Source organism: Lissotriton vulgaris, chromosome 7 (genome assembly GCF_964263255.1).
Source record: "Lissotriton vulgaris chromosome 7, aLisVul1.2, whole genome shotgun sequence".
Classification (NCBI taxonomy): domain Eukaryota; kingdom Metazoa; phylum Chordata; class Amphibia; order Caudata; family Salamandridae; genus Lissotriton; species Lissotriton vulgaris.
Genome location: NC_141695.1, coordinates 1367510742 through 1367524253, shown reverse-complemented (window position 1 = coordinate 1367524253; position 13512 = coordinate 1367510742).

The following is a 13512-nucleotide window of genomic DNA, read 5'->3' as shown; positions in this document are numbered from 1 at the left end:
CCGGTCCATTTCATCATGGCCTGTGCCACTTTGGCGATGAAGCAAAACTTCTTTCAATTTGAAGAAAAGATCTATTTGCAGGTGTCTGGCACTAGCATGGGGAGCGTTTATGCCCCCAGTCTAGCAAATTTGTATGTTCACTCCTTTGAACAGCAACACATTTTCAATGATCTCAACCCTTATGTCGAGAACCTGAGAACCTGGAAAAGGTATATTGATGACATTTTCATGACGTGAAGAGGTACAAAAGAAAAATGTCTTGAGTTTCTAGAATGGCATAACACAAGAAATTCTTACTTGAAGTTCACCATCGAGATAGGAGAACACGAACTTGCCTTCCTCGATTTGTTGATCCTGGCTAACCTGGAGGGTTTGCATTCCGAGATATATAGAAAACCTACCTCAAGGAATTCACTTTTGCTGTACGACAGCCATCATCCGAAATCATTGAAGGAAAACCTTCCTTTCGGGCAGTTTTTAAGTGTCCAAAGAAATTGCTCTACAACTACAGCCTATAAAAGACACTCCAGCATTCTGTGCAGTCAGCTGGTTGCCCGGAAGTATCCACCTAGGCTGGTAAAACAATCCTTGAAACGGGCTATGAACAACAACCGGTTAGCCCTATTGGAACCCACTACACCGAAAGCTCCTTTGGAACGACTTACATTTGTTCAGACCTTTGGTACTCTATCCAACAGTATTCAGAAACTGGTCAAGAAACACTGGCCTATCCTAAATTCAGGACGATTAACTCTACAACGTCCATTGTTTTCATTCAAAAGACGTTCCAATCTGAAGGACAGGCTGGTACATACAAGACCCCTTGAAGAACAACCAAGAGCGATCGGCTCACTGTGGAATCTCCCCCCAGTTACAGGACACCATCCCTGTGGCACGTGTCAAGCTTGCCCACAAACCAGCAAATCGATTGAGATAGACATTGGAACATCAAGACCCTGGAAACAATTGAAATTTACTAATTGTAACAGTGACCGACTTGTCTATCTAAACATATGTCCCTGTGGGCTCAAGTATGTTGGAATGACCACTAGAAAAGTCCGGATAAGAATATCGGAACACAAAAGTACGATTCGCTGTGCGAAACAGGCAACTAAACTCACTACTCACTTTTTAGAAGCTAAACACCTGTCTACCGATTTCCAATGGACTGTTTTAGAGCAACCTTTCATTCCATCACACACCGCAGATGTAGCAAAGTACCTATTGGTAAAAGAACAGAAATGGGTACTGAAGCTTAATACTCATCGCGAAGGGCTAAATGACGATATTCCATGGTCTACTTTGTAATTCATTATACTTTGGGATATCTTGGTTTTCAGTAGATAGTCCTACCTATATCGATTCAAATGAGATAGGGAGAATGTGACTCACCAACTGATCTGATTTAATCCCCTAGGAGTTTCTACACATTGAACCCATGTTTGACTATCATTTTTAATGACTAGTCACTACATTGCTCCCAAGTCATGAAGGAGGGTCTAATTCCGCTTTTCGTCTGGTGGACACACCATCACACAGCGCTATTATGACGTTCCTCTCTACCTTTAACACAAACAGGACTTAGCTATACCAACACTAATGAGAGATTGCTTATGGTAATAAATGCTGTCGCCAAACGGTTGCGGTATTTTTACGTATTTTTACGTTTTTGAAGGAGAGTTCGGTAACGCGCTGGCTTTGTTTACATTCTGTTACCCCAACAACAGCAGAGCCAAGCGCGTTTGCTAAATCGGTTACCCTAGCAACTCCAATGGCATGCGCGGTTGCATGGCCAGCTCAGCACAGACCTATCGGAACGCAGACTTCTCGAACACCACGCGGTCTTTCAGCCAATCAGAACGCACTACTTAACGAAGCTCTTTCCTGCCGTTCGGTGCCTCCCCAGTCGGTTCAGAAGCCGGCTACGGAGTACCGACGGACAGGTAAGAGTGCTTCCCGCCTTTCCAACACAGAGATTGCTACTCAGTTTTGTAATAGACAGCCCTCCGACTCACCACGCTCACTGCTAGTGGCGTCCGAGTAGCTCTATACAACTATGTTTACCTGGGTTTTAACATCAGCCTAGAACTGTCTTGAACGGGCCAATCACTCGCCCGATAGATCCCGTTTCCTGATGCACTTGAGAATAGAGAGGAGGGCTTTTATACGAAAGGTTTCTGCACACAATGATGAACATGTTTGAATTTTTACATGTCTTATAGAGCGGCGCTTCACTCTTTCCCTGAGCCACTGCCAGGTGGGGTGAGGTCGTCTTACCTTACAGACTATGGTAAGAGTTTTGCTTTCTTACGTATTGGAAATGTAAGGCATACATCCAAATATTAGATAATGGATCACTCTACTGTTAGTAGTATGCATGTCAGTACCAGTATTTCTGACGTAGTCTAAGGTCTAAATTGATTGGACCTAACTATTGAATGAGCTTTAAAGGTGTAGATATCTAAGTCTGACACTCAATCCTCTTTTTTCTTTCTGACTTTATAGTGAACAACACTAGCTGTAATTTCATGACGAAAATTGCACATTGGAAACTGCAGGTGACGTTTGCACTTGTTTGTTTAGCACCACTTCTCTATTGTCACTTTTTATTTATCACTATCCTGCAGTAGCTTTGTTTATATGGTCCTGATGAAAGCAAGGAAGAAGGAGTCCTGAATTGCTGAAACATGTCGACCTGGTTCCACCTTAGACAGCCCATTTTATCTTACTGTCTTTGATAAACATTTTAATCTTGGTCAAGTGAGCATCAATTGAATAAAGTTAGTTCTATGCTCTCTTACCCAATTTTACAACACATAGTTTTTTGTTTACTATTCACGTTTACCTGCACTGCACTTCCCTGTCACACCACATTTTTACCACTCATTATCTGTTATCGAGTGGTAGACCATACTGTTGTTGGCACAGCAAAGAAGACCTATTAAACACCTGGTCTCCTTATGCCCGTGACGAAACATACTCGCGCGGATGGTCTGGACGAATCCCAAATGATGAAGGGCGGATCCGAGTGGTGACTGATGGGTATTTTTCCTCATCCACTTGAGATGTTCAGTTAGTTTAAGGGTCTCTGTACTGGCATACTCAAAGGAGACATTAATGATGTCCCGGAGGTTGGACTGAAGGATGGTGTATGCTGTGATAGAGATGTTGTGTGGGAAGGGTCCAGATGGAGAGCCGGAGTGGATGGTGTACATGAGCTGGGTGGTGTCTTTGCTGCTGATGGGAGTCCTGGAACTGAGGGGGTATGTCCTGTGTAAAAAGCATTGACTGCCTCTGTGTGGCAAGGCTGTCGAGTACGTCCACGAGTTTGCAGTGGTAGTAAGTTGCAAGGGATCCCCTTGGCCTTGCAAGGGTGGGATGTCTCTTGGATGGAGAGCTGGGGTCAGATAGTCCGTTCACAATGCTGATGAGGTTATTCATGTTGTGTGTATTGGTGCCTAGGCCATATCCTGAGGTTGTCCTCTTGTCCGTGCTGATGATATGCTGATGTCTGTGTGTTGTAGATTTCAGGGCAGAAAGGTAACTGATGGTTGTTTGTTTTACAAGGTTTGCACATGAATCTGGCTAGACGTGTATGAGTCCAGTAGGTCTGCCTTGTCCCGGGTGGCTTAACTGTTGTTGTGCTACACATGAAAATCTGCCAATGTGGGAAGAGTGTTGGGTCAGTCGCTGATCCAGTGTGTGCGGTTGCATGGTGTGGGTGTGTTGTTGGTTGGAGTGTCCTGTTTGAGGGTGCCACACAGCTTGTTTGTGTTGACTTTGGTGAATTGTTCGTGGTGGATCTGTAACGGAGTGTGGGGAAGTGTGCAACTGGATGCAAATGTTGTTGTACAAATGCAGGATGGTGCTATGGTTGTCCTCTAGCCAGGAGTTGCTGTATCCCTGACCCATGTTGTCTGTGTAGGTGAATGCCTGCATCCCGATGTACTTGTACAATGTCTGAGGACCAAAATGTAAAGCCCTTTCCCATCTCTGTGGTCTCAGTATATCTTACACATTTTCATATGAAGCCTCTCTGCTCTAATTGCAGATGTGTAAATCACGTTACGCTCCTGACCCTTTGCCCACCAAACTAAGAGTCCCAATCACCATTTAAGCTCCATCTGGAACCTTTCCCTCAAATTGGGCTGTAATCCTGATGTGTGGAGACACGTGTTCCTCCTGTCCATCTTAAGGAAAGTCAACGCAGATCCTGTATCTCCTTGCAATCATAGACCTAACTCGCACGTACCAGCTCCGTCCAAGCTTTAAGTGAACAATTCCTTGCAGCAACTGATGGCCTTTGTTGAAGATAATAGCCTCCTTCACGACTATCAATCCAGCTACAACCCCAGATATAGTACGGATAAGGCCCTCATTGAAATGGCAGACTCTATATGATGGGCCGTTGACGGAGGTTCCAAGGTGGTGTTGGTGCTGTTAAACTTGTCTTCAGCATTTGACACTGTCGCCCATCCCATTCTCCTGAACCTCCTTAAGACCATAGGGGTGGGTGGCTTCATGGTGAACTGTATATCTTCCGTACTATCTGACTGCACACAGCAGGTCCAGACATATCCATACATCTCCACAGTCAAATCACTGAAGTGGGGTGTGCTGATGGTCTCTGTTCTGAGCCCTCTGTCTTGTAATATTTACTTAACCCCGTTGGCTGCATCGATTGCCATGTCAGAAGTCCAATTCATATCATATGCTGATGAGCCTCAGCTATTATTCACCTAGAATGGTGTGTGTACGGCTAATTTTTGACACACTAGAAAATATTCTCTAGATTATTGTGGCCTGGATGTACCACAATTTCAGAGAACTTAATAAAGTTAACACAGAGTTCCTCTTCATTTAACCAACCTTCTTCTCTCTCTTCCAATCTGTGGTGGCGAGAGGAACTGGCCATTTCTCCGGCGCACAATGACGTGGTTAGGAATCTGGGAGTAAGATGGAACAATCAGCTATCCCTTGCCACACAGGTACAAGAGGCGGGTGCCGCTTGTATTTGCAGGATTAAAATCATCAAGAGAATTATACACTATCTGCACATTGTAATCCGCAAAACGGTGCTTCACACACTGATTACCTACCATTTACACTACGCGAAAGTCTCATACGTACGTATTACATTAGGCTTTCTCTGTATACTGCAGAGGGGGGAAAAGTGCTGCTGTCTGCCTGGTATGTTGAGTCTCACTTTGACTACATATCTCCAAGTGTCAAAGACTACTCAATTGCCTGCCATGGCTACACAAAAAGAATTCAATGCACTTACACTCGTCTTCTGTGCAGGACAAGGCCATGGTCCGGTCTACCTTAGGAGGAGACTGTGTCCCTATTGTCAATCATGAACTCTACGTTCCAATGACAAGCACTTGCTCATTAGTCCTTGCTTAGCTAAACCTAGATCAGGAGGTGAAACCTCTCAGGTAGGAACCACCCAATGTTGGACTAAGCTACCTCCGCTGCGTCTGATTCTGTATGAATGGGATTCTCGCTAAGCCATTAAGACCTGGATATTTAGCCTGCTAGATTAGCTGCTCTCCCGTATGCTGCCTCATTTTCGGCACACTACAGAGCTGGGACAACCCCGTTGGCTTACATGTGCGCTCAATACATGACTATTATAATAATTGTAGATGGCGTAGCAGAATTATGGGTGTAGGCCTGGAGATCTGTAGATGATATTTAGACTGAGGGTGGTCTGGAGGTTGGTGTGAAACCTGAAGTGCAGATGTTTGACAATGCTGAGTGTGTCCTTGGTGTAGTATGTGACTCTGAGGGGGTACTTATGATGAAATTTCTAGTCATCGTCCTGGAGTGTTGGTGTGGTCCCTGTGGGTGATCTCGTATCCATCTGTGAAGGCAATGTTGATGTAGTGTGCTGAGGATGCCTTCAACCTGGTCACTGTAATGAAAGAGATGTGTGGGGATGTTGTGTTGGCTGAGGTGACAGAGTCCAATGGCATGCTGGTGGATGTAGCGGGTGTGCAGTAGGAGGCACATGACCTGGTTGTACGGACATGGTCTGTCAAGCGCGGCAGCGCGTTGTTTGCAGTAGAAGTTGCACACACAGCCAGCAAAGCTGTAATGGTTGCGCTTAGGGGTTGCCTGATAGCAGGTGGATGAATGTCTTGTGTTCCCTGTTTTGAGGGTGGCTGGAGCATGAGTCTGTTGGGTTACCTGCATCATGGAAGGACCAGAAGGTTTTGCACTGTGCACGTTGCAGGCACATACGGTCCTGCCTTTGGCACAGATGTGGCGCAACAGTTGTACTGACAAGCTGATGCCTGCATTAACAATGGAGGGAGGGCGGGAAGAGCATCTGGGAGGTGTGTGTGTTGCAGAATCAGGGTACTCGGTGGGGTGATGCCGCAGGGGAGGCAGCAGCAGGAATGGGTGAACACATGATGGTGTTCTTGGGTTCCAGAGAGGTGTCATCAGCCATGGCATGTTGGGATATCCTGCGTCACCTGCAAATATACATCATGTCAATAAGTGGTTCATGAGATGCAGGCAGAGCTAAGGATACTGAAACACACAGGACACACAGAGTATACCCACCAACAAGACATGCCTGATCGTTGCTCAGCTGCAGCATCATTCTTGGCACCCTGCTACTCCTCATGATGAATGCATCATGGCACGATCTTGGAAAACGTGCACAAACATGGGAAATCAGCATGTTAGCAAGACACACCACCAGGGCATTTATTGAGTGATAGTGTTTCCTGTTGCGGTAAGCCTGTTCCTGAGCCTGTGGTGGCACCAAAGCCACATGTGTCCCATCAATGGACCCAATTACATGTGGCATCCCACCCAGGGCATAGAAATCACCCTTGACATCTCTCAACTCTTCAGGAGTAGGAAATCTGATGAAATATATAATATGCTCCAACATGGCTGCTAACACATCACGCAAGACACGGCTGAGCATTGTTTGGGACATTCCACCTACATCAGCTATGGTTAATTGGAACGTACCTGTAGCAAAAAAATGGAGGGCTGCCATCACCTTTATCTTGGGGCTCAGTGCAGTAGGATACCTGTGTTGCGGTTGGAGATGTGGTGCCAACTTGTTCGTCAAGTCTTGAATCAACGCTCGAGTGAATCTGTAACGTCGGATGCAGTCACGTTTCCTCATGGTAGCCAAGTCTGGAAATGGGCTTGGTAGAGGCGGTGCCCTGCAGGACATATTTGGGAAGAATGGAGAATAACCGTAAAACAACATCAATGGCAAGGTACATATCACATGCAAAACTGCTATCAGACATCATGTCACTATGGAGTCTGGTGTGTGCAATACATCCCGTACACATATGCCAGCTTGCTGGCACTCCTACGAAAACCCAGATACACCTGTTGTTTGCTTCAATAAACATGACATGCCCTGAAACAGGCTGCTGGTCTGGTCTGAGTGAAGAACCCAAGATATCACTTGAGTGACAAATGTCACAAATCCTGCAGTGGAAGGTTGTCAACCCATCCAGACAGCTGACTGCAAGACACATGCACAGGTCAGATGTAATATCAAAAGTACATCTCAAACACATAGCGATAAAGGTTTGCATTGATGGGGATATACTGGCACCCTCCAGGAGCATATCATGAATGAAACTCACCAGACATAGCAGGTTGCTCAGAAACAGAGTGAAGTTTATTTAATGGTACCAAAAGCATGCATCATTGCTAATTAGCAAGGAAGAAGTTAGATCTGCCACCTTAGGGGCTCTCAGACCACTTCTTCCCAGAGTGACAAGTTTCTAGGTCTTATATACTGTATGAAGTGCCATTTCAGCTGAACTAGAATAAGGCACCAAGCCAAATATGGCTGACATGGGTGTGCAATGTCTGCACCATGCAAAACAGCCAGATATGGGCAGACCAGAAAGGCAGGCTCTGCACTGTGTAACATTTGCATATCATGTAGTCAAGACAAGCAAGGTGACCTGTAAGGGTGTACAGAATAGCTTGCTGAAGCTTGTCCAGTCAAGGTCAGATAGGAAGCCATTTTGAGCTCCAGGCCTCATGTTAATGTGATCTTATATAATCATGAACTCTTTGGAAGTACATGCAAATGAATATTTATATGGATATTTATATATATTTTGTCAAAATCCCCCCTTTTGGATATACCTATCCAACATTAGTGTAAAACCGAAATATATATATATATATATATGTCTATATTTGTAGGAAACATTAGTTACATATCTTTGGATGGCATTACACGGTCTTTGCATAAAATGCATATATTGTCACATTAATACATCTTGATGATATCAATATTATATCACCAGGCTGTTTTGATACCAGTAGTAAGTGTCCAACAAATATTGTCTCTGTGCAATGCATAGTGCTACAGTGACACTTCTAACTCAGTTCCTGGGCACCTTTTGCAAGTGTCAGTAGTTTAAAGGCACGCAGTAAGAGGTCTTTTGCAAGTGTCAGTAGTTTAAAGGCACGCAGTAAGCGGTCATCTGCTTTTCCTCCTGGTCCGCAGTCGTCTTGTTCAGGGGCAGTGTCACGGCCTGCCCTGGGTTGTCCTCTTCAGTCTATTTTTCTGCAGGTGCAGGTGCAGACCATCATGTGTACTTCACTCAACAGCATCAGTAGATGTAGATGTCTTATCCCTCTGACACTCTATGATGGCCCTCATGGATCGTAGAAATGGTCTGGTCTGTCCTTTTCTTGACTGCGGTGTTGCTCAGGTCCTCTGGTGACAGATGGTCATCTCTTTCTGGTACCGTCCTCTCAGGCGTTGAGGCGCTGCCTTGCGTCTTCTCCCCTCAATCCATTCATGGCGTTGGTTCACCGTCTGTGGTCCAGTCCACCTAAAACTAAAAGAAACAGCTTTTATTTTTCTCGCAATGACCATGTATCCATAATCACCTTAGAAGTCCTTGCCACATTGCAGGCAGTCCTAAATTCAGAACCTTAGGCAATTTCAGGAATGTTCCATCTGTTGCTTTTACTAATAATTTATTTTTGTATTTTTATTTTTATTATGGAGTTCATTTTCTCCTCCTGGCCTCATGTTGGAGGGTGGTATGGGGTATGTATGTTATACTTTATTCCCAAAACCAACCTCTTCAACATAAATGTAGTCACTAAGTGATCTCCTTTTTATCTCTATTTATGCCCTGTTGGGTCCCTAGCCTTGGAGAGATGGCTTTACTGAAGTGCTGCGCCCCAGTTGCTGCATTATTCTTCCCTGTTGGATACACCTCCATTCATTTTGAAAACATATCCACCCACACCAGCAAATATTTAAATCCATTCACTTGGAAGCAACTTGCATCTGCGCATTCATCCTCCCTTGTGCAATATCAGAGGGTCCCTGCTCCAGTCTAGTAAGGGAAAGGAACATACTGTGTGGGGACACAGGCATATATATCATCCTGGTAGGCCCATACTCTCTTCATTATTCAGCTCACATCCATCATCAATCCTCCCTCTATGTTCATCTGTTGTTGGAGACCATTGTGCTTCCTTTACATTAGCTTACTACGATTGTCTCTGAATGAGCTGTATTTTTGGAATGCTTTGTTCATTAGTCCCATCTGCACTGGCTGTAACATACTTTCATTTAATGCTGTGTCAGCAATGGCATCATATTTGGCTAACGTAGTATTAGCTCCTATGTAGTCTTCATATTTTATTACCGCTATCCTAGTGTACCATAGTATTGCTTTTAACAAGATCCTTAATAAAGGACCATTTTTAATAAGGCGCCCTGTTTCTGTTATGAATCTGTGATACTTCCACAGCTGGCCACAAATAAGAACTGCAAAGCATAATGTGAGGCAGTTTAAATGTTAACAGTTTTACCCTTGACTAGTATTCGTGCTTTGTTACCGCATACAGCTCATTTTATTGGGTAGATGTTCCAAGTGGCAGAGCTGCACTTCAACTATTGCTATAGCATACCCTGCTCTGTAATCAGTGTCTATCAGTCTGCAGGAGGAACCATCAGTGTACCACTCCTATGGTCTAACTTTTTTAATGGTGTCTAATCTTGGCGGGGTGCCATTTTCTACAATCTCAACACCAACTTACTTAGGGGTCATATCTTTTCCTAAGAGAGTGGATCTCATCAGCATAACCTATTGCAGGTAATACTTTTGACAAATTAACAGGTGGGCATCTTACATGGTGCCATTATAACCTGTGTGCCTGCTAGCAGAAAACTGTCGTGTCGATCCAGACAGCAACCACTGCACCAAATATGGCACCTAGACAATACAGGTATAGTCCAACACAATGAGAGCCATCCTCTCCACCATCACAGCTGCTTACCCCTAGTCACCGCAGAAAGCAAAGTCACATAGTTGTGTCCCACAGGCCTTTCTTTTCCAGCTGTGTCAGCACATCATTGGCAGCATCACTTCATTTGCAATGTTATTTTGCTCTGAAACAGAGATGGAGAGGCAGTTTGTAGTCAGGCAGTCCCCATGAAGGTGCAGTACACAATGTCTCTTTTAATTTCTTGAAACAGTTTGCAAGTTCATTTTGTAACAGTCATAGCATCTGCATTCATTATCCATTGATGGCAGCAGTTCATTATCCCCAGGAAGGACATCATTCCTTTCTTGGTGGGCAGGAGCTGAATGCCCTGAAACAATTTAATTCTGTCAGGTGATATGCTGCGGGTACCTTGGAATATCACAAAACCCAGGTAAGTCATCTCATTTTGGCAGCACTGGCATTTCGACAATGAGGCTTCTCTTCTCTCCCGGAGGTAGTTCAGCAGAGCTACAGTGTCTTTTGTCAGTCTTTCACAGGCCGTAAGTGATGGAGATGTCACAAGGAGCTTATCAGCTTACTGCAAGACAATGTACCACCTTCCAGGCATAGGTGGCCCAAGTCTATCTTTACTGCCTGCGCATTGACATTGGGACTCACAGTGAACATAGTGGATTTGGTATCTCAGTATGATGGCAAAGATTTTTCCACCCAGTGGATGGACTTTAATGCTAAAACCCACTGAGGAGAGAAAAATACTGTGCCTCTACAGGTATAAATAATAATATTGTACTGGTGTCAGGCACAACAGGCTCTAAGGGGACCACAAGTTCAAGGTAATCACTTTATGGGGACAGCATTTTTTCACCAGCCTCTCTTTTTTTTTTATCACTTTGTTGTGAGGGCATTATATCATTCGGTATCAAGTTCGCGCTATTTAAAACTTTATAATACATATATTTTTCCAAAACCTCTTCGTTCCCTATATCTATAAACTTCGTGTTAATTATGTGTACATCCATCCATTTCCTTTTCATATGTAACAAACTGCAGTCTAACAGCAGCATTCATCATCTCTCAACACATCTATACGTGCGCTACAGAGGTTGTATACAACAGAGAATCCTTACTGAAGCTGTAAACAGTACTTGCTCTGTTCTAACCTATCATTAGGCATTTGTGAATAAATTCAATTTATCAAAAAATATATATAGATATATATACTGTTGCAAAATTATATTTATTTATATTAAAGTTGTGAAATGTATCCCTTTATCTCCCACATTAGTGGAAACACCTTCCACTTTAGTGGAACCATGAAATTCTCCTTGGGCATGTCTGATATCTTTATCCTGATACACTGTGCAACAATAAAACTGATACCACACTCGTATCTACCCTCTGATATCTACGCTGCACCCCTTGCTAATGTTATTCAGTGGAATAAACCCACCCTGTATATTTCCTGCAAATTTATTATTTCTCAAAAAACAGTTATATCCCCATCTGCTCCTAAAACAATGCAATTTATCCCTTAGCTAATGGTACCTAAACAGATCTTTGGTGTCCAATGTGGTTCCAGGAAGGCTAATGTGATATCCCTAATATTATTACAATGCATTGAGAATTAATTTGGACCCTAATTTCCCTAGGCACATTATATATTTAGACATCATTAGAGCAAAATGTACATTTACCTGTAGTGTTGTACCCTACTATGTTAGAATCAGTATATTTAATTAATATAAAGGAATTTAAGTTGTTTAAACTACTCTTCAACATTACAAGCTTTCATAGTGTAATGTAGAAATCACATACAGTCACAGTGGCTTAACCTCAGATACAAAATGCTCAAAACTCCCTGCATGGACAGACTTCACATTAGTTGTACAGGACTGCAGACACTTCTGAAATTATTTCTTTTAATAAAAGCACCTACAGCAGGAAAATTCCAAACTGCTAATTCTACAGGCATTCTAGTGGGTGCATTTTCTTCAAGATCCAAACTATGCAACATCAGCTCTAATAAGCATGGTCAGCTTATTTACACAGACTAGCTAATAAAGCAATGTAGACGTCTTATCCTCTAATTAAAACATCAGACAGGATGGGCAGTAACATAGCATATATATATTCATTTTATTAAAGCTAACACTTTTTAAAACCGTATTACTGAATAGCCCATTAAATGTCTCATGGCTATGTCATAGACCGTTTAGACAGGCTCAAAAGAGATTGAGAAAAGGAGAGAGCAACCACATTTTTTCTTACCCTTAACTTGTACAGGAGCTAACCACCTTGCCCCATTTTGAAAGTAGAAAACCTGAAACAGTTTTCACTTCTGTCTACTTGTATATGTAGAAACTGGGCATAAACAAACTCTTAGGAAGTAAATAGCATATTTAAGCAGCATTTCCCTTAGCATGAGTGCATATAGTTCTTGCTTTGTCCAAAAACAAAGTACGTAAACTTCTCATTCTCTCCCTGCTTGCCATCTCCTCTTTCAAAAATTTTAAGAGGTCAAAATGTCAAAGACACCCCTTGCTCTTAAGCCCTTTTAGGCTTCTAAATGTGGACCTCGATCTTCTAACCTATTAGCAGCTGTTCTTCCAAGGCGTTCCCTATGTGTGTTATTTGTTGAAGGAACTTCTCCAGAAGCAAGACTGAGGGTCCATGCCTCCGTGGTGATATTTTAAAAGGTACGATCACATTGGAAAGTATCTCTCGAGAAGCATGGCTGAAAAATATTGCTGCTCCGCGCCAGCACGCCCATATATCTTTCTTTTAAGGTAGGATCTTTATTATTTATTTTATTCTTTAGCACTACGCCCCTCCAGCACCCCAAAAAGTGGCTCAAAACATCTCAGTTTTCAGAATGCCATAATTTTCTCCCAGTATTCTTGTGCATGAAAGCAAAAAAGTGCATAAATGCAGGTCTCTAGAGCTACTCTGCATTTACTTTTGAAAGCCTTTGTATTTGACACGGCAGCCATTAGGCCATACTACATTTTAAGTTTGTCACTAAGAGACAGTAATATTGGTGTTGTTAGATAAATTAATATCCACACTTTTCATGTGGTGCAACAACATATTTTAACCAGTTGGAGATACATTTTAATGTGCACATTCAAAATTTGGATATATACTTTGATATACTTTGCACAGAATATTTTTCAACAGTGCTAAATATTCCAAACCAGTCTAAATCTATTAGCATTTTTTATTTTACAGCAGCTCATCCTCTGAGCAGCCATCCTG